This window comes from Jaculus jaculus, chromosome 2 (assembly GCF_020740685.1).
Source record: "Jaculus jaculus isolate mJacJac1 chromosome 2, mJacJac1.mat.Y.cur, whole genome shotgun sequence".
NCBI lineage: Eukaryota > Metazoa > Chordata > Mammalia > Rodentia > Dipodidae > Jaculus > Jaculus jaculus.
Window position 1 is genome coordinate 52,596,266 of NC_059103.1, and position 19,727 is coordinate 52,615,992.

At 45.5% G+C, this 19,727-nt stretch overlaps 1 pseudogene; it reads left to right on the forward strand.

The window, feature by feature from the left end:
• LOC101597105 overlaps positions 1-15,153 on the forward strand; it is a 69,383-nt pseudogene extending 54,230 nt beyond the window's left edge.
• Positions 15,154-19,727: the final 4,574 nt, after the last annotated feature.

Genomic DNA, 19,727 nt, shown 5'->3' on the forward strand with positions numbered 1-19,727 from the left:
TGCAAAGCCAAAGGACCCAGGTTTGATTCCCCAGGACCCACGTTAGCCAGATGCACAAGAGGGTGCTTGCATCTGGAGTTCGTTGGCAGTGGCTGGAAGCCCTGGCACACCCATTTTCTCTCTTTCTCTCTTCTCTCTCTCCCCCCTCTTTCTCTGCCAAATAAATAAAATAAAATAAGAAATACACACTTGAGGGTTGGGCATGGTGGTGCACACCTTTAATCCCAGCGCTCAGGAGGCAGAGGTAGGGCTATCACCATGAGTTCAAAGCCACCCTGAGAATGCAGAGTGAATTCCAAGTCAGCCTCGGCTAGAGTGAGACCCTACCTCGAAAAAACAATTAAAAAAAAGAAATAAATACACACTTGTGCAAAAATGGCACACAGCCTTTGTGGGTAACAAACTTCCCTTTTGTTGGATATGAGGCCCATTCAGTGGGAGAGAACTCATAACTGGTACTGGAAACCAAGTCAGCACCCCATGGCCAGGAAAAGTCACATTATCCAGAGAGAAGCTCCCAGTATTCCCTGTGCAAAGTCAAGTAGGTAGCCACATCAAAATGTCTCTACAGCTCCTAGGCATATCCTCTTTAACCAAGGGGCCAGAGAATCTGTTTTATCTTACAGATAGCAAAGAACAATGGGGAGATCCAAAATCCATCAATACAAGAAAAGACAGCCAAATTCTCACAAGGAGATGTGCCACCTCTACCACATTTACAGGGTCCAGAAGTAAGTGGAGAGGAAGCAGCAACACAAATATTGTCCAATACTAGCCTGACATCCACATCCAGGAAAATAATGACAAGCACTGTGGTGAACAGAAACACATCATAACAGAAATACACAGGCTACAGACAAGCCAACACAACTGCTAACACAGTTAATGACCTGCATTCAATTACCAGATACACAAAGCAGCACATTTATCTGGTTTGTTTACAGTGGCTAGAGGTGCTGGTATGCTCATTCTCTCTCTCTCTCCATGCAAACAAATAAACAAAATCATATAAAAATTGTATCTCTCAAAAATACAGAGAGAGAGAGAGAGTTCTGGTAGAAGTGCCCTGCAGGGGTAGAGAAAGCTTTATCTCTAAACCATAGGCTGTTGCTGGTAAACCCTAGTGCAGGAATTGGGGTAACTCCCACAGTGAGCTATAGGTCAGGGAGTCCCCTGAGGCCCCCAAAGCAATGCAGGCCATTACCAAAGCATTTTGTTACCCACAGGACTAAACAGTAAGACCCTCTTGCTGAAGACAGCACAGGCTGTGGTCTCAGGACATAAATAAGTCACGCTGGAACTGAGATGGAAGCCATGTCCCTGCTGTATAGGTCTATGTGAGCTGGGGATAAAAGTCACCAAGAGTGAAAATAAGCAGTAAATCCTGCAAGCTACTAGCCAGGCAAGTTGTACTCACAAGTGAAATACTGGCACATAGACTATGGGGGTAGTCAACTGTTATTTGGTTGGACATGAGACCTGCTCAGCAGATGGGAATTGATGCCTAGTACTGAACACTAAATCAGAAGCCTATAGCTTGGTAGGTCATAGACCCTGGAGGGAAGTTTCCACTGTTTTTTGGCTAAGAGACTATGCCCATCAAAACGTCTTTTATTTGTCAAGTTTTATCCCTTTGATCCATGCTGCCCTCACTCTTGACTATAAAATCTGCTTTCACCGATGACATTGAATACCAAGGTGACCCAAGGTCCATCATAATTACAACAAAGGAAAGCCTACTGCCTGACATGAGATGAATCATGTCTATCACACCTGCCAGGACCCAGGAGACATGACAGAGGAAGTGGCAGATTGAACATGAGTGCTGCTCTCACTGCTAGCCTGACAACCTCCTCCAGGGAGATGGCAGTAGACACTGAGGAGACTGGGAACTCATTGAAGCAAAAAAGTAGAAGCTGCTGAGAGCTCAACACTAAAGGAGACTTAAAACATACCTCTAAGGCTCGGGGAACATCAGGGAAGAGTACAGTGAAAGAATGTAAGAGCCACAGGGTGGGAAGTTCATGTCTTTCCCCCTGCCACATATACACAGAGACTCTCAGTGGAATGGGGCGGGGGAGGAGACATAAGAGTGTAACCTGATGGAACTCTGACCAATTTGCAAAATGTTCATATATTAAAGTTCCCAATAATTTTTTAAAAGAGGTGGAACAGGGCTGGGAGACATTCAATAGTTAAAGGTGCTTTCTTGCAAAACCTGATAGCCTGGGTTTGAATCCCAGTACCCACATAAAGCCTGATGCAAAAAGTGGCACATGCATCTGGAGTTTGTTTGCAGTGGTAAGAGGTAGCACCTCCCTCTTTCTCATTCTTATAATGTCTCTCTCTCTCTCTTCTCTCTTTCTCTTGTGTGCTCGCTCTCTCCTTTCAAATACATTATTTAAAAAAAAAAAAAAAGAGGAGCTGGGTGTGGTGGCACATGCCTTTAATCCCAGCACTCAGGAGGCAGAGGTAGGAGGATCACTGTGAGTTCAAGGCCACCCTGAGACTACATAGTGAATTCCAGGTCAGCCTGGGCTAGAGTGACACTCTACCTCAAAAAATCTAAAGAAATAACAAGATAATAAATCAAAAAATAAAAAAGTAGTAGGCACCATATGTATACATAACCTAAGGTTGTCTGTCGGGAGCCATTTGGCCGGCCTTGTATCCATAGCTCTGGGCCATTTGGCAGCAAGACTTTAGCACCTACATGTAAGCAAGTTTATGTATATTCAGTGTTATGATAAGAGCTGGCCATTCCTTAAGATTTTTGTTTGTATTGCTGGGATCAAAGGGTTTGCTTGTTTCCCAACCTTGGGATAATCTTGTACTGACAAGTGATTGAAGTGCAAAAACTCTGTAACAGAAAGTTTTTTTGATAGAAACTTGTGTGAAGCTCATGGAATTTTTGTCCATGGGTAAACTGTTTGCAAGAAGATATAAAAAGGACTGCTGAGAGCTGGGCATGGTGGTGCACGCCTTTAATCCCAGCAGAGGTAGGAGGATCACTGTGAGTTCAAGGCCACCCTGAGACTCCATAGTGAATTCCAGGTCAGCTGGGGCTAGAGTGAGACTCTATCTCGAAAAACCAAAAACAAAGGACTGCTGAGAAATAAATGGTGCTTCAGTCCTTGCTTCAGTCCTGGACTGGAGTCCTTGCTTTCATTCTCTCTCCTGTCTTTCTTTAATCCTTACTCCCTATCAGGCTCAAACCCTTTCAGCCGGCAGGCTCCGGCAGTTGTCCTCTGACCTCCACATGCACAGATGTGCATGGGCCCCACACGTGCATGTTCACCTACATATTAACATTTGTTCATATTATACATGCATACACACATTTTTTAAAAACAGCTCACACTAAGTAAAGTCTAGAGTTCCTTGACTGGTTGTCTGAAACAAGGACCAAAACACCTATGGCATTACCAACTGGGCATGGTGTTCTGCAAAAGAAAACATATGCCCAATCATCAAATCAAAATTACTTGATCTCGGGTAAAATGATAAGGATAGAAAAATGTCTCAGCAGGTAAAGAAGGTACTTGCTTGCAAAGCCTGATGGCCCAGGTTTGATTCCCCAGTACCCGCATAAAGCCAGATGCACAAAGCAGCACATGCATCTGGAGTTAATTTACAGGCAAGAGGCCCTGGAGCTCCCATTCCACTCTCTCTCTCTCATTCATATTCTCTCTATCTCTCTCCTATCTCTCTCTTCTTGCAAACGTATAAATAAAAATATTTTTTTAAAAAGAAAGAGAATGTGCCACATCATGCAAATAACAACTTAACTTATATAAACAAAAACATGAGTCATGGGCTAGAGGGATGGCTTATCAGTTAAGGCATTTGCCTACAAAGCCAAAGGACCCAGGTTCAATTTCCCAGAACCCACATTAGCCAGATTCACAAGGGGGCACACATGGCTGGAAGCCCTGGCACACCCATTCTTTCTCCCTCTCTCTCTCTCTCTCTCATTCTCTCTCCCCCCTTCCCTCCCTCTTTCACTGTCAAATAAATAAATATAAAATATATTTTTTAAAAAAAGGAAAAAACATGAGTCATGGCTCAGTGGGTATGGTAAAATGCCTGCCACACAAGAACGAGAACCTGAATTCATATTCCCATGAAAACCAGGTGCGTGGTGCGGCAGAACATGCCGCTAATCCCTGCACTGAGGAGGCAGAGGCCGGGAGTCCCTGGAGCTGGCCAGCTGTCTAGATGAATTAGTGAGCTCTAGGTTCAGCAAGAGACCTTGTTTCAAAGGATAAGGTAAAAAGTGACTGAAAAAGACATCCACCCTCTGGCTCCACACATGTACCACACACATATAAACATCCACACACACTACATGCACATGCAAAGAAAAAAAAAGTCAAGACCTTGTAATCAATCCCTAAGGCAATTTAGAGACTTACAGCACCTAAAATAAAAAGGGGTCTAGGGGCTGGAGAGATGGCTTAGCGGTTAAGCGCTTGCCTGTGAAGCCTAAGGACCCCGGTTCAAGGCTCGGTTCCCCAGGTCCCACGTTAGCCAGATGCACAAGGGGGCGCACGCGTCTGGAGTTCGTTTGCAGTGGCTGGAGGCCCTGGCGCGCCCATTCTCTCTCTCTCTCCCTCTATCTGTCTTTCTCTCTGTGTCTGTTGCTCTCAAATACATAAATTAAAAAAAAAAAAAAGGGGGTCTGGGCCTCCTTGAAGAAAGATCCTGCTACATTACCAAAACTATACTGTTAAGCCCAGTCCTCTCCAAAGGGGCACATGGAGTTTCATCAAAGACAACTCTACCCTACTACTCAGCACCTCACAGAATCCCCACAGTGCCTCCTCCTGCCAGAGAGCAAGTGTAGTGGAAAAGGCCATGTGGGAGCCACTAAAATCAGCTCCACTAGAGAAAAGAAAAAAAAAAAAAACAGTCAAACCAAAGCAGCAAAGCTGTCCTGGAGAAATTTTGAAGGTTAGCATCACTGTGGACTTGAAGAATGTAGGAGCAATCACTACCCAGCAGCCCCAGTCAACCCACCTGCTTGGTCTGTGAGAACAGAAGGATTTTGTGTGTGTGTGTGTGTGTGTGAATGTGTGTGTGTGTGTGTGTGTGTGTGTGTGTGTGTAGTCTGAACGTGCATGTATTGTTCCTGTATTAAACACGTATGTGTATGTGCGTTCTTCTAAGTATGCATGTGCTTAAAATGTGAGTGGCGGACAGGAAAGCTGGTGCTTCCGGCAGACCCCTACAAGGGCAGCTGTACTGCAAGTCCTGAGAACATTTGGGTAGCCTTCTCGTCCGTCCTCTGCAGGTAGCTCTCCTCTTCAGCTCTTGGCTTGCTACGGAGCCTCCGGACAGACTAAATGCTTAATCGTAAGCCACCTAGTTCCCGTGCCCATCATAAACTACGTTCTCCCTGACTGACTCATCAGCCTATAAAACCGGGCTTGCAAAGTAGCACCCCATTATCAAACAGAGAGATATACGGAACATCAGTCTTGCACGGGCCCTGAAGACACAAGTAAGTGACATGAGGAACTAGCCCAAAAGCTTATGGTTTCCATTGGGGCTATGTTACTTTCACCCAACCCACAACTACGGTCTCATAGAAGTTTCCCTTGTAAGCAATTGTGTGAGAAAGAGAAAATTTGGACCTGGTCTACAGAAGGTTCTGGAAGTAGACAATTGCACCACAGCCCCTTTCTGGGGCATCTTTGAAGTATAGTCATGGAGTGAAATCTTCCCAGGAATCAGGACTTCAAGCAGTGGGACTGATTAGTCATTTTGCTTACAAGGAGAAATGTAGAGACACCGTTGTGTGTGGATTCACAGGCTCTAGCTGGCTGGCAAGAGACTTACGGACCATGATTGCAAAACCGGTGACAAGGAGAAAGACAAGATATGTGGACAGACCTTCTCTAAATGAGAAGAAAAAACAAGAGGAAGAAATGTATGTTCTCTGTGAAACTCTTACCAAAAGGATCTCTCATTAATCAAGAGGATGGCAGCATTCACTGTGGATGCTGACCGGCTTCCTTCCCTGGCTACTGCCGACATTCCCCAGTCATGATGGCAAGGAAGGAAGGACTCAGCAACATGACCTTCTACTCACCAGTAAGACCTGGCCACTGCCATCACCAAGGACCCAGTCCACCAGCACGGTGACCGCTATGGTGGGATCGCTCCCTGGAGTGACTTGTTATCTACACAGTCTGAATCTGAAACACACACCGTCTCTGGACCCAGGCTCATCTTGCTACATTCAAGACTTCTCTCTTCTCCTCCTCCTTCTCCCCTTTCTTCTTTGTTTCTCTCTCCCTCTCCCTCTCCCTCTCCCTCTCCCTCTCCCTCTCCCTCTCCCTCTCCCTCTCCCTCTCCCTCTCTCTCTCTCTCTCTCTCTCTCTCTCTCACTCGCTGTCTCTTCATATACATATGAACACATTTGTGTGTGGGTACATGTGTGATTGTGCATGTGAGGCCAGAGGCTGATGTCAGGTGTCTCTTGACTTGCTCCCACTTTATTCACTGAGGCAGGATTTCTCAGTTGAACACAGGGCTCCACCAATTCGGCTAGTCTTGCAAGTGAGCTTGTCCTAGAATGCCACCTCCACCTCCCGCGCATTGGGATTACAGGTGGACAACTACACCCACTCAGTATTGTTAGGTGGGTTCTGGGAATCCAAATGCTGGTCCTCACACTTGTGTGGCAAGAGCTTTTTCCACTAAGCTATCTCCTTGCCCTGCATAAATGGAACACTGTATATAAGCTGTCATGGTACTCCATATAGACTTCAGATTATTCAACATCAAGTGAAGGTAGCAGTGGCCTTATTCTATGAAATGTAGTGTTCCTACCCCGCTCTCACCACCCTGAAGCAGCTGATTTGATGAAATAGTACAGCTGATTTTGCCGACTCGGTAATAACCCCAACAAGGCAGGGCTGAGACAAGACGGTCCAGAAGGCTGTATCTGCTCTGAGTCAGCATCCAGTATATGATGTTGCTCCTCTCAGAGCCAGGCTAACAGGGCCAAGAACCAAGGGATGGGGGCTGGGAAGGTGACTCAGAAGTTAAAGGTGTTTGCTTGTAAAGCCTGCCCACCCGGATCCAATTCCCCAGCACCCATATGAAGCCACACACATATAAGTGGCAGTCATTTGCAGTGGCAAGAGACTCTGTTACACACACGTGTGCAGATAAAAACCAATTTTAATTTTTTTAAACCCCAAGAGGTGGAAATAGGGGTGGTGTCATTCTCCTAGGAAGCTATTTAGCAAAATTGTCATCTTTGGGCTGGAGAGATGGCTTAGCAGTTAAGGCGCTAACCTGCAATGCCAAAGGACCCAGGTTTGATTCTCCACAGGACCCACATAAGCCAGCTGCACAAAGTAGCACATGCATCTGAAGTTCATTTGCATCAGCCAGGGGCCCTGGCATGTCCTCATTCTCTCTCTCTCTCTCTCTCTCTCTCAAATGAGTACATAAATAAAATTTTTCTTAAAAATTGTCACCTTTTGGCACATGCATCTTTCTCTCTCTCTCTCTTTCTCTCTCTGTCAAATAAATAAATAAATAAAAATGTTTTGAAAAAAAAAAATTGTCACCTTTGTCCCTCCCAAATTTTATACTCTGCTGGCCTACAGGTCACAACAGTGACTCCACTGAACGAGAGCCTGGTTTTTTTGTTTTTTGGGTTTTTTTTTAAGATTTTTTTTTAATTTATTTGATTATTTGAGAGTGACAGAGAAAGAGGCAGATAGAGAGTGAGAGAGAGAATGGGCGCGCCAGGGCTTCCAGCCTCTGCAAACGAACTCCAGACGCGTGCGCCCCCTTGTGCATCTGGCTAACGTGGGACCTGGGGAACCGAGCCTCGAGCCAGGGTCCTTAGGCTTCACAGGCAAGCGCTTAACCGCTATGCCATCTCTCCAGCCCGAGAGCCTGGTTTTTAAGGCATTTTATCTTTGAGACAGGATTTTAATGTAGGCAAAGCTAGTCTGAACTCCTAATCCTCTTGCCATTGCCTACCAGCCAGCCTCATTATGTAAATTTAATCCATTTATGGTGTATGATAAAGGATGAGAGGAAGCACAAAAGTATGTGCTACTTTGTGCTGAGACAGGAGGATTGCAAGGACAAGGGCAATCTCTGCTATGGAGGGAGTCCCTATCTCAGAAGGAGTGTGGGAAAGCCAGGCTTGGTGGCTTTAATCCCAGCACTCAGGAGACAGAGGTAGGAAGACACTGAGTTTGAGGTCAGCCCGGGCCAGAGTGAGACCCTGCCTCAAAAGAACAAAAAAAAAGGGGGGGGGCTGGAGAGATGGCTCAGCAGTTAAGACCCTTGCAAGCAAAACCAAAGGACCCAGGTTCAGTTCCCCAGGACCCACATAAAGCCAGATGCACAAGGTGGCACATGTGTCCGGAGTTTGTTTGCAGTGGCTAGAGGCCCTGGCATGCCCATTCTCTCTCTTCCTCTTTCTCTCTTTCTTTCTCCCTTTCTCTCTCTCTCTCTCTCTCTCTCTCTCTCTCAAATAAATTTAAAAAAATTAAAAAGGAAAAAATAAAAATAAAAGGAGGGTGGGGCTGTAGCTCAGTGGTAGAGTACTGTGCCTAGCACTCATGACACCCTTGGGTACAACCCCCAGACTGCCAAAAAAAAGAAGAAAAAGTCCCTGCTCTTTGGCCAATTGGCTTCCTCATACTTCTGAATCAACAAGCAAAGAGATGGGAGTCATTGCCGGGATGATCAATGGTCAGAGCAACTGACCCTGACTACCTCAGAAACTGGATTGCTGCTACTCAGGGGCCCTGAGGAAGTGTATGTCTGGAATACAGGAGATCCCTTAGGGCACTTCCTAATGTACTAGCCACACCTAGCATTACAGTCCATGAAAAACTATAGCAATTCAATTTATACAGGACAACTAATGACCTTTAGGAATCAAAGTTTGAGTCACGCTAACTAGCAAAGAGCCACAGGTTCTTGCTGCAGGCGAAGGAAATGCAGACTGAGCAGAGGAAGAAGATAGGAATTAGTGTTAGGTATGACCATGTGAGCAGAGCACAAACAAAGACTGTGCTTACTATGAGTACTGCTCGTTATTTTGTCATGTTTGTTATGACTCTGTGTGTGTGTGTGTGTGTGTGTGTGCGCGCGCGCTTATCTTCAGCTTCCTCTCATCCTTTATCATACACCATAAATGGATTAAATTTACATAATGAAGCTGGCTGGGAGGTAATGGCAAGAGTATTAGGAGTTCAGACTAGCTTTGCCTACATTAAGATCCTGTCTCAAAGATAAACAGGGGCTGGAGAGATTGTTTAGTGGTTAAACGCTTACCTGTGAAGCCTAAGGACCCCGGTTCGAGGCTCGATTCCCCAGGACCCACGTTAGCCAGATGCACAAGGGAGCACATGCGTCTGGGGTTCATTTGCAGTGGCTGGAGGCCCTGGCGTGCTCATTCTCTCTCTCTCTATCTGCCTTTTTCTCTATCTGTCTGTTGCTCTCAAATAAATAAATAAAAATAAACAAAAAAATTAAAAACTTGAAAATTGTCCCAGTATTAAAAAAAAAGATTAACAAATAAGTTTACATACTGGTGTTTAAATTATGGAATTCCAAGAGGTGTGAACATCACCTAAGTTTCCCCTTCTAGAAAGAGAGTTGAGCATTTTCAGTCGCACCCTGTAAGGAAGAAGTATTTCCTTCATCTAGAGATTAAGTATGGTATAAGTGTGGAGACAAAAAGTCCAAAAAGAAAACCCTGCTTTACTCTCTGACAATCAGACCCAGTCTACTTGGAGCCTGACCCAGCAACCTGTGATGTCTTACACAGACAATTACAGCCTGACTCCTAAGGACCCCTGGCTAGCCTCACCCCAAATGACCAGCCTTAGTAACTACAAGCGGTATGATGAAATTTAATACCTAACAAGATAATGAACTGACTTCCACTCATTTATTCAAATGCAACCCTGCACAAATGGCCCAGGAAACAAAACCAACTGCTCGTAGTTGCTAGGAAAAGACTATTCCCTTTCAAGGACACAGCTCCTGTCCTCTTTCTCTCCCTCCCCTCCCCTCTCTCCCTCCCAAAATTGGCCCACTGTTTTTGTTTTGTTTTTTTCTTTTAGTTTTTCAAGGTATGGTCTTGCTCTAGTCCAGGCTGACCAGGAATTCACTGTGTTGTCTCAGGGTGGCCGCAAACTAACAGTGATTCTCCTACTTCTGCCTCCCAAGTGCTGGGATTAAAGGTGTGTGCCACCACACCTAGTCTGTGTTCTTTTTTTAAATTTTTTGTTTTGTTTTTATTTATTTATTTGAGAATGACAGACAGAGAGAGAAAGAGGCAGAGAGAAAGAAAGAGAATGGGAGCGCCAGGGCCTCCAGCCACAGCAAACAAACTCCAGATGTGTGCGCCCCCTTGTGCATCTGGCTAACGTGGGTCCTGGGGAATCGAGGCTCGAACCGAGTTCCTCAGGCTTCACAGGCAAGCACCCAACCGCCAAGCCATCTCTCCAGCCCCTGTGTTCTTTACTAAAACTTTATACATGAGCTGAGAGATATCTCAGCAATCAAGGGTACTTGATTGTAAATTATGACAGCCCGAGTTTGATTCCCCAGTACTCAGGTAATGCCAGATGCACAAAGGCATGCATCTGGAGTTCATTTCAGCAGCAGGAAGCCCTGGAACACCCATGCTTATTCATTCTCTCTCTCTCTCTCTCTCTCTCTCTCTGTCTCTCTCTCATAAATAAAAATAAACATCTAGGCATGGAGGTGCCCGCCTTTAATTCCAACACCTGGGAAGCAGAGGTAGGGGATCACCATGAGCTCAAGGCCACCCTGAGACTACATAGTGAATTCCAGGTCAGCATGGGCTACAGTGAGACTCTACCTTGAAAAAAACTAAATAACTAACTAAATAATTTTTTATCTAGTTCTGGCCTGGTAAACGTCTTGGGGTCACCCTTCCTAGCACACAGTAAGGAAATGTGTGTGGATAACAGGTTGACAAAAGGTGAATTGTGATGACTAGTTTTATGGTACCCAGTGGTTTGTTGAAGCAGCAGTCTAGATGTTGCTATAAAGGTATTTTGTAATATGACTATCACTTAAGCCAGCCGACCTTCATAAAGCAGGTCACCCTCACAGTGTGTGTATGGACCCTGTTCAGTCCAGACTGCATTGGAATCAGAACTCAACATCCACTCTAACATTTCCAGCCAACCAACTGGCCCTACAAACCTCATGGCTCCACAATCACATGAGCCAATTCCTTAATATAAATTTCTTCCTGTTTCTCCCAAGAGCCCTGACTAAAGCCACACCCCTCTCTCTGTAGTTAAAACAAAAAATAATGCAACTGGACCCCATTGCTGAAGATACCACATGCTGCGGACATAGAAAACCAAGAGAGATCAGGCTGGAATCCAGATGGGGCCAGCTCTCAGATGGTTAGCCCATGGAGTGCTGGAAAGCACCACATGAACTGCTGGGGAGAAATGGCCAACAACATTCTGAGCAAGCAGGGAACCCTGCTATAGGAAAGCAACCAGCCTGACGAGATGTACACACCTGTGCAATGGTGGCACCCAGCCTAGGTGGCAACCAGTGGCTTTCTGATTGGCTAAAGGTCCACTCAGTGGAAAGGAAGCTGTAGCTGGAACTGGGAACTCAGTCAGAATTCTACAGAGAACAAGATTATGGACTCCAACGACGAGCTCCCACTAGTTTTTGGCCAAAGGAGAGGCTACACCCACCAAAACCTCTCAAAATTAACAATACTTATCCCCCTTAACCTATGCTGACCTCACTCTCATTGAAGAATCTGTATTGCTTTTTCATAAGGCAGAAAGAGCTGAGGACAACCAAAAATCTATCAAGACAAGAAAAAATAGCTGAGGGCAGGGCATGGTGACATATGCCTTTAATATCAGCACTTGTGAGGCAGAAGTAGAAGAATTGCTGGGAGTTCGAGGCCACCCTGAGACTACATAGTGAATTCCAGGTCAGCCTGGGTTAGAAACCCTTCTTCAAAAAAAAAAAAAAAAAGATAGCTGATTCTCTGGCAGGAAATAAACCACCCCTTGCACATCAGCTAGGGCCCAGGTGAAACCACAAAGGAATTGAGGAGCTGAGCAAGAGTGCTGCTTCCATAGCAAGCCTGACAACCTGCAACAGGGTGATGGAGACAGACACTAAGAATACTCAAGATACACCAAAGCAGATCTCCAGAAGCTGCTGAGAGTTCAACACTAAAGTAGACTTTAAAGATAACCTCCATGGGGCTGGAGAGATGGCTTAGTGGTTAAGCACTTGCCTGTGAAGCCTAAGGACCCTGGTCTGAGGCTCAGTTCCCCAGGTCCCACGTTAGCCAGATGCACAAGGTGGCGCACACATCTGGAGTTCATTTGCAGTGGCTGGAGGCCCTGGCATGCCCATTCTCTCTCTCTCTCCCTATCTGCCTCTTTCTCTCTTAGTCTGTCATTCTCAAATAAATAAACAACAAAAATTTAAAAAATAAATAAATAACCACCATGGCTCAGGAAACTTCGTGGGAGAGGGGGTGGAAAGATTGTTAAGAGCCACAGAGTAGGAGGGAATATCCAGAGGCATTGCTCACCCCACAATGACTGACTTCCTGCCATTCTCACACCTCATTCCCCACAACCCCATGGTGAATACCAGTAATCCCACTGAGGAGGGCCCTCAATGGAATGGGGGCAGGAGGAGGGAAATGATGCTACCGACACATGATATGTCCATACAAAGATCCTACCTAGTAAAAAAAAAAATGCAACTGGGAAGAGTGACACACACCTTTAATTCTAGCACTCAGGAGGCAGAGGATCACTATGAGTTCAAGGCCAGCCTGAGACTGCATAGTGAATTCCAGATCAACCTGGGCTGCAGTGCGGCCCTACCTTGAAAAAGACCCCCAAAATAAGAATAATAATAATGCTCCTGGGGCTGGGGAGATTGCTCAGTGGATAGAGCATTTGCCATACAAGTGTGATTTCTTGAGTTCAGATTCCCCAGAAGCCACATAAAGCCAGACACAGTAATGAGTGTCTGTCATGCCAGTGTACCTACAGCAAGAATGGAGGTGCAGATAGGAGAATCCCTTAGAAGCTCATGGGCCAGCCAGCCTGGCAAACTCTGCAATAAAGAATGCTTTAAACTAGGTGGAAGGCAAGGACCAACACAAAAGATTGTCCTCTGACCTCCATACGTGCTATAGCACATAAAAAAAATAAAAATAAATAAACATAAAAAAGCCCGGCGTGGTGGCACACACCTTTAATCCCAACACTTGGGAGGCAGAGGTAGGAGGATCACCGTGAGTTCAAGGCCACACCATGAGATTACATAGTGAATTCCAGGTCAGCCTGGGCTAGAGCAAGACCCTACCTCAACTCCCCTCCCTCCCCCAAAAAAATTACAAATGAACTGACAGTCATTGTTCAAATGAAGATTCATTGAAATGATGAATGAACTGGCAGAGAAATGTTCAGCCTCCTAGGCTATGGGGGAAATACAAATCAAAACTATTGAGATTGGATGCCAGGTGTGGTGGTGCACACCTTTAGTCCCAGCACTTGGGAGGCAGAGGTAAGAGAATTACCCTGAGATTGAGGCCACCCTGAGATACAGAATGAATTTCAGGTCAGCCTGGGCTAGAGTGAGACCCCACCTGGAAAAACGAAAAAAACTATTGAGGTCCCGGCTGGGAAGATGGCTTAGTGAATAAAGAACTTGCCACTTAAGCCTGAAGAGCTGAGATGCACCGCCAGATGCCATATAAAAAGCCAGGAGCTCTGGTGGGCTTCTGTAACCCAAGCGCTGATGGTGAAACAGGAGGTAGAGATAAGAGAATTTCCCAGAAGAGAACAACAGAATGAGCAAGCTGTCCTTTACTTGCATGTGTTCATGCTCACATACATACACAAAAATGAGGCAGGAGTTGCGTGACCGAGGACACGTGTCTGTGTCTTGCTTCAACAGTGTTTGGACTGAACAAACCCAGGGACTTCCTCCTTCCTTTTTTTTTTTTTTTTAATTTTTTTTTTTATTTATTTGAGAGCAACAGACACAGAGAGAAAGACAGATAGAGGGAGAGAGAGAGGATGGGCGCGCCAGGGCTTCCAGCCTCTGCAAACGAACTCCAGATGCGTGCGCCCCCTTGTGCATCTGGCTAACGTGGGACCTGGGGAACCGAGCCTCGAACCGGGGTCCTTAGGCTTCACAGGCAAGCGCTTAACCGCTAAGCCATCTCTCCAGCCCCCTCCTTCCTTTTTTAAAATACATTTTATTTATTTATTTGAGAGGGAGAAAGAGGCAGAGAGAGAAAAAGAGAGAGAGTGAGCACGCCAGAGCCTCCAGCCACTGCAAACGAACTCCAGATGCATCCCCTCCACCCCCATGCATCTGGCTTGTGTGGGTCCTGGAGAATCAAACCAGGATTCTAACCACCTTAAACAGAAAGCCATCTCTCCAGGCCTCCCCTGCCCTGCCCTTTTCTCCCCCAGAATTTCCAACTGCCTTCCAGTCTCTATAGTCACTACCTCTAGGACCATCTCCTCACTGTCTGTGCCTTGCAGGACCACTCAGAACCTTCTAACTCATTGCCAGACCAGCCATGACCTCCCAGATTCATCAAAAAACTACTATTTTGACTCTGACGACGTAGCTCTGCTGGGCATAGGCCACTTCTGGGAGCAGGATGAGGAGAAGCGCCAGGGTGCTGAGTGTCTACTCAAGATGCAAAACCGGCGAGGCAGCCAGCCAGGCACTCTTCGAGGATGTGCAGAAGCCTGTTCAAGATGAGTGGGGAAAAGTCAGGAGGCCATGGAAGTCACCTTGGCACTGGAGAAGAACCTAAACGAGGCTCTTTTGGATCTTCATGCACTGAGTCCTACATGCACAGACCCCCATCTCTGTGACTTCCTGGAGCACCACTACTTGGATGAGGAGGGGAAGCTCATCAAGAAGATGGACGACCACCTGACCAGTCTGCGCAGACTGGCGAGCCCTCAGACAAATCTGGGTGAGTATCTCTTCCAGCAGCTCACCCTGAAGCAGACTAGATCCCACGCAGCCTTCCAGGGACTCCTGCTCTGCCTTAACCACCCTCCTCGGGACCTTCTCCACCCCAGCCTCTCCAGCCACTAAGCCGCTTTGTAACACCCAGATCCCCTCCCAAGCCTTGGACCAAATGAAAGAAAAGTCTTGTGCAGCAACTCAAAAACAAGAAAAAAATGATGTAGGAGGATCAGAAGTTCAAGGTTATCACTGGCTAACTAGGAAGTTTAAGACCACCTGGGATACATGAGACCCTAGCTCAAAACTCAAAAGAATAGCTCAGTGGTAGGCCACTTACCTAGTATGCACAAGGTCCTGGATTCAATCCCTAGCACACACACACAAAAAAAAAAATCAAGGGAAAAAAAATGTTCTGAGTTGAGCTCCAAAAGTAGATAACCTGCGTGTTCTCTCTCATGGACCTCTAGGAGATGTGTTCTACTGCATTCCTACTAAAAGCAGTCTGGTAAAAGCACTGGAACACTCAAGTAGAGTTTTTTTTGTTTTGTGGTGTGTGTGTGTGTGTGTGTGTGTGTGTGTGTGTGTGTACACAGGTGTACGTGTGACACTGTGTGCATGTGGAGGTCAGATGACAACCTTAGGATGTTGGTTAAGAGGTCTCCTAGGAAAAAGGAAACGCAACTATGTGGCAATGTGCACAGGGAAACCTTGTAACACGGAATGTGCATGCAGCAAACCAGTAGCACAAACAACCACATCTGTTAGCTACCATGTAGGGGAGACAGACAAAAATGTAAAGAAAAACTAACCTTAGAGTTCCCAGGACTGCCTTCTGATTTTGTTCTATAGTTTGGGTTTGTCCCTTTAACTTTTTATTAACAACTTCCCCAAGTACAGACAATAACGCCATGATCATAATCTTCTCTCACCCTACCACCCTCCCTAGCCCTTCCCAAGTCCCCCCCACCCCGAATCCCTTCTTTCCAGTTAGTATCTCTTCTACTTTGATGTCATCTTTTTTTTCTCTCCTGTTATGCAGGTCATCAGCCACTATGAGGGCATGAATGTCAAGGCCATCTTGTCTGGAAGACAGCATTGAAAGCACTTCCTTTGGTTCTTACATTCTTTCTAACACCTCTTCCACAATGGTACCTGGGCCTTGGAGGGTGTAATGGAGCTGTCTCAATGCTGAACACTGCCGTCACTTCTTTTCAGCACTTTGGTGAATTCTGAGTCACCCCAGTGGTCACCTGCATCTGGAAAGAGAACTTTCTCTAACCAAAAGTGAGAGTAGCATTAATATATGGGCATAAACAAGTATTAGAGGGGCAGTTTCTCCCTAAGACTTATGACCTCCCAAGCCATAGACTTTTCATTAGGTTTCAGTAGCAGGTAGGCATTTCCTCCTGTGGAGCAAGTCCCTAGTCCAATCAGAGAGTAGGTGGTTTCCCTCATAACAGACGTGCCACCTTTGCACAGTTGGTACATTAGGTCTGGCTTGCCAGCTGAAAAGCTTACAGGATCCACTGGTTTGTTCATTTTCATGTTTCACTGTTGCTGTTGAGACAGGCTCTCATGTATCCCAGGCTGGTCCTGAGCTATGTAACCAAAGATGATCTTAAACTTCTGATCCTCCTGCCTTACTTCTTGATTGTCGGAATTGTAGGAGTGTCATACCATGTCCAGTTTTATGCAGTTCAGGGGAGTAAACCCAGGGCTTCATGAAGTACATGCTATACAAGCACTCTACCAAATTACCCACATTCCCAGCCCTACATTAAGTTTCATCATCATTGGCTTGTTATTATAGGCTAAACACATGGAAATTGGAGCTGGATAAGCTGGAGTTGAAATCACAACTATGGCATAACCTGAAAACTGGTGAGGTGGGTTTGTCATATATCATCTGAGGATGATAACTTCTTTAATGGTTGTTGAGAAATGAAATGGGTAAAAGCTAGTAACTAGAGCACACCCTGAAGTATAGCAAATGTCCAATATGAAGAAGACGTGGGCCAGGGGAGATGGCTCGCTGGGTAACATGGTTGCTGCACAAGCATGAGGACCTGAGTCTAGATCCCCAGAACCCACATAGGCATCCAGGCAGGCATCTTGAAACTCTCTGTCCCTGCAGCAAAATGGGAGGCAAAGGCCATAGAATCCCCAGAAATTCACAGGCCAGCTAGTCTAGTGTAGCAGAGGTGAACAAGTATCTCTAAACCAGGCGTGATGGCACACACCTTTAATCCCAGCACTCAGGAGGCCTAGGTAGGAGGATCACCATGAGTTCAAGGCCACCCTGACACAACATAGTGAATTCCAGATCAGCCTGGACTAGAATGAAATGCTACTTCAGAAAAACAACAACCACAAAGAAAGAGTCTCTGCCTCAAACAAAGTGGAAGGCAAGGAATGACACCTGAGATTGTCCTCTGACGCACACACACACACACACACACACACACAATTGCACATGTGTACTTACACTAACACATGAAAACACACAGATTTTTACCTCCAAGGTAGGGTCTTGCTCTAACCCAAGCTGACCTGGAATCCACTTTGTAGTTTCAGGGTGGCCTTGAACTCTTGGTGATCCTCCTACCTCTGCCTCCTAAATGCTGGGATTAAATTTGTGTGCCACCACGTCTGACACGCTTTTTTAAAATATATTATTATTGATTTATTTGAGAGAAAGAGAGATTCTGGGCATGACAGGGACTTCTGCCACTGCAAACAAATTCTAGAAGCATGTGCCACGTTGTGCATCTGGCTTTCCATGGGTACTGGGGAATGAAACCTAGGCCTTCAGCTTTGCAAGCAAGTACCTTCAACCACTGAGCCATCACTCCATCCCCACACACGTTATTTTAAAAGAAGATAGTCATGTCGCTAGAATGATATATCCATAAGCCAAGACACAGAAAGTCTAAATTGTTGACAAACACCAGAAGCTAAATGAGGTAAGGGCAAGGAAGGAGTGTCCCCTAGAACCATCCAAGAGAACACAAGGCTGCCAGCACCTCAATTTCAGACACCCAGCTTCATAGCTGTTTCTGCTCCTTTGACCATTTAGTTTTCTTTTTAAATATATGTTAAATTTTTATTTATTTATTTGAGAGAGAGAGATTGAGCACACCAGGACCTCTAGCCACTGCAAATAAACTCCAAATGTATAAGATGGAGAATGGAATTTCAAAGGGGAAAGTGTGGGGGGGGTGTAGGGAGGGAATTACCATGGGATATTTTTTTATAATCATGGAGAATGCTAATAAAAATAAAAATAAAAAAAACTCCAGATGTATGTGCCACCTTGTGCGTCTGACTTACATGGGTACTGGGGAATTGAACCTGGGTCTTTTTGCTTTGCAGTTAAATGCCTTAATAGCTAAGCCATCTCTCCAGCCTGACTATTCAGTTTTTAATACTTTGTGTAGTATCCCTAGAAAGTAACTCCTCATCTGTAGACATGAATGCTATTAACAACAAAATCCCAATGCCAATTTGTGAAAAGATTCCAAAAATCGTATCATTTGAAAATATTCCATTTTGCTTCAAACCCAAAGCACTGCTAGGCAAGTGTCCTATCCCCGAGTTATACTTATAGTCCCAAGGGTTTGTTAAACCAGGTATGATGGCACACACCTGTCATCCCAGCACTTGAGAAGCTGATGTAAGAGGATTAAAAGTTCAAGGCCAGCCTGGGTTACATAACAAGACCCCATTTCAAACTTTCCTGCCCAAGAAAAAGAGAAAAAGCATTCTCGTTCTTAAATTTGATGCGGTTCGATTCCCCAGGACCCACGTTAGCCAGATGCACAAAGGGGTGCACGTGTCTGGAGTTCATTTTCAGTGGCTGGAGGCTCTGGTGCACCCATTCTCTCTCTCCCTCTCTGCCTCTTTCTCTCTTTCTCAAATATCTAAATAAAAAATAAAGTAAAACTATATAAAAAAAATAGTCTCGAACATATACTAGAGAATTCTTGTAGTACTTTTAAAACTATTACAGGAAAATATTATAGAAATATTTTACATTTGGCATGATAGTGTGTGCATGTAAATCATAGCTCTCAAGAGGCTGAGGGCAGAAGATTGCTGTGAGTTTGAAGCCAACCCGAGCTACAAGTGAAACCCTGTGTTGCAGTCCGGTTCGCATTGCTGGTAGAAATCACCCAACCAAGAGTAGCTTCTGGGAAAAAGAGGTTTATTTTAGCTTACAGGCTCAAGGGGAAGCTCCACGATGGCAGGGGAAAACGATGGCATGAGCAGAGGGTGGACATCACCCCCTGGCCAACATAAGATGGACCACAGCAACAGGAGGGTGTGCCAAACACTGGCATGGGGAAACTGGCTATAAAGCCCATAAGCCCGCCCCCAACAATACACTCCCACCAGGAGGCATTAATTCCCAAATATCCATCAGCTGGGAACTTAGCATTCAGAACACCTAAGTTTATGGGGGACACCTGAATCAAACCACCACACCCTGTCTCAAAAAAAAAAAAAATATATATATATATATATATATATATATATCGGCTGGCGAGATGGTTCAGCAGTTAAGGCACTTGTTTGTAAAGTCTAATGGCCTGGGTTTGATTCCCCAGTACCCACATAAGGCCAAATGCACAAAGTGGTGCATGCATCTGGAGTGTTCAGCAGCAGGGGGTCTGGTATGTCCAAACTCATTCTCTCTGTGTGTC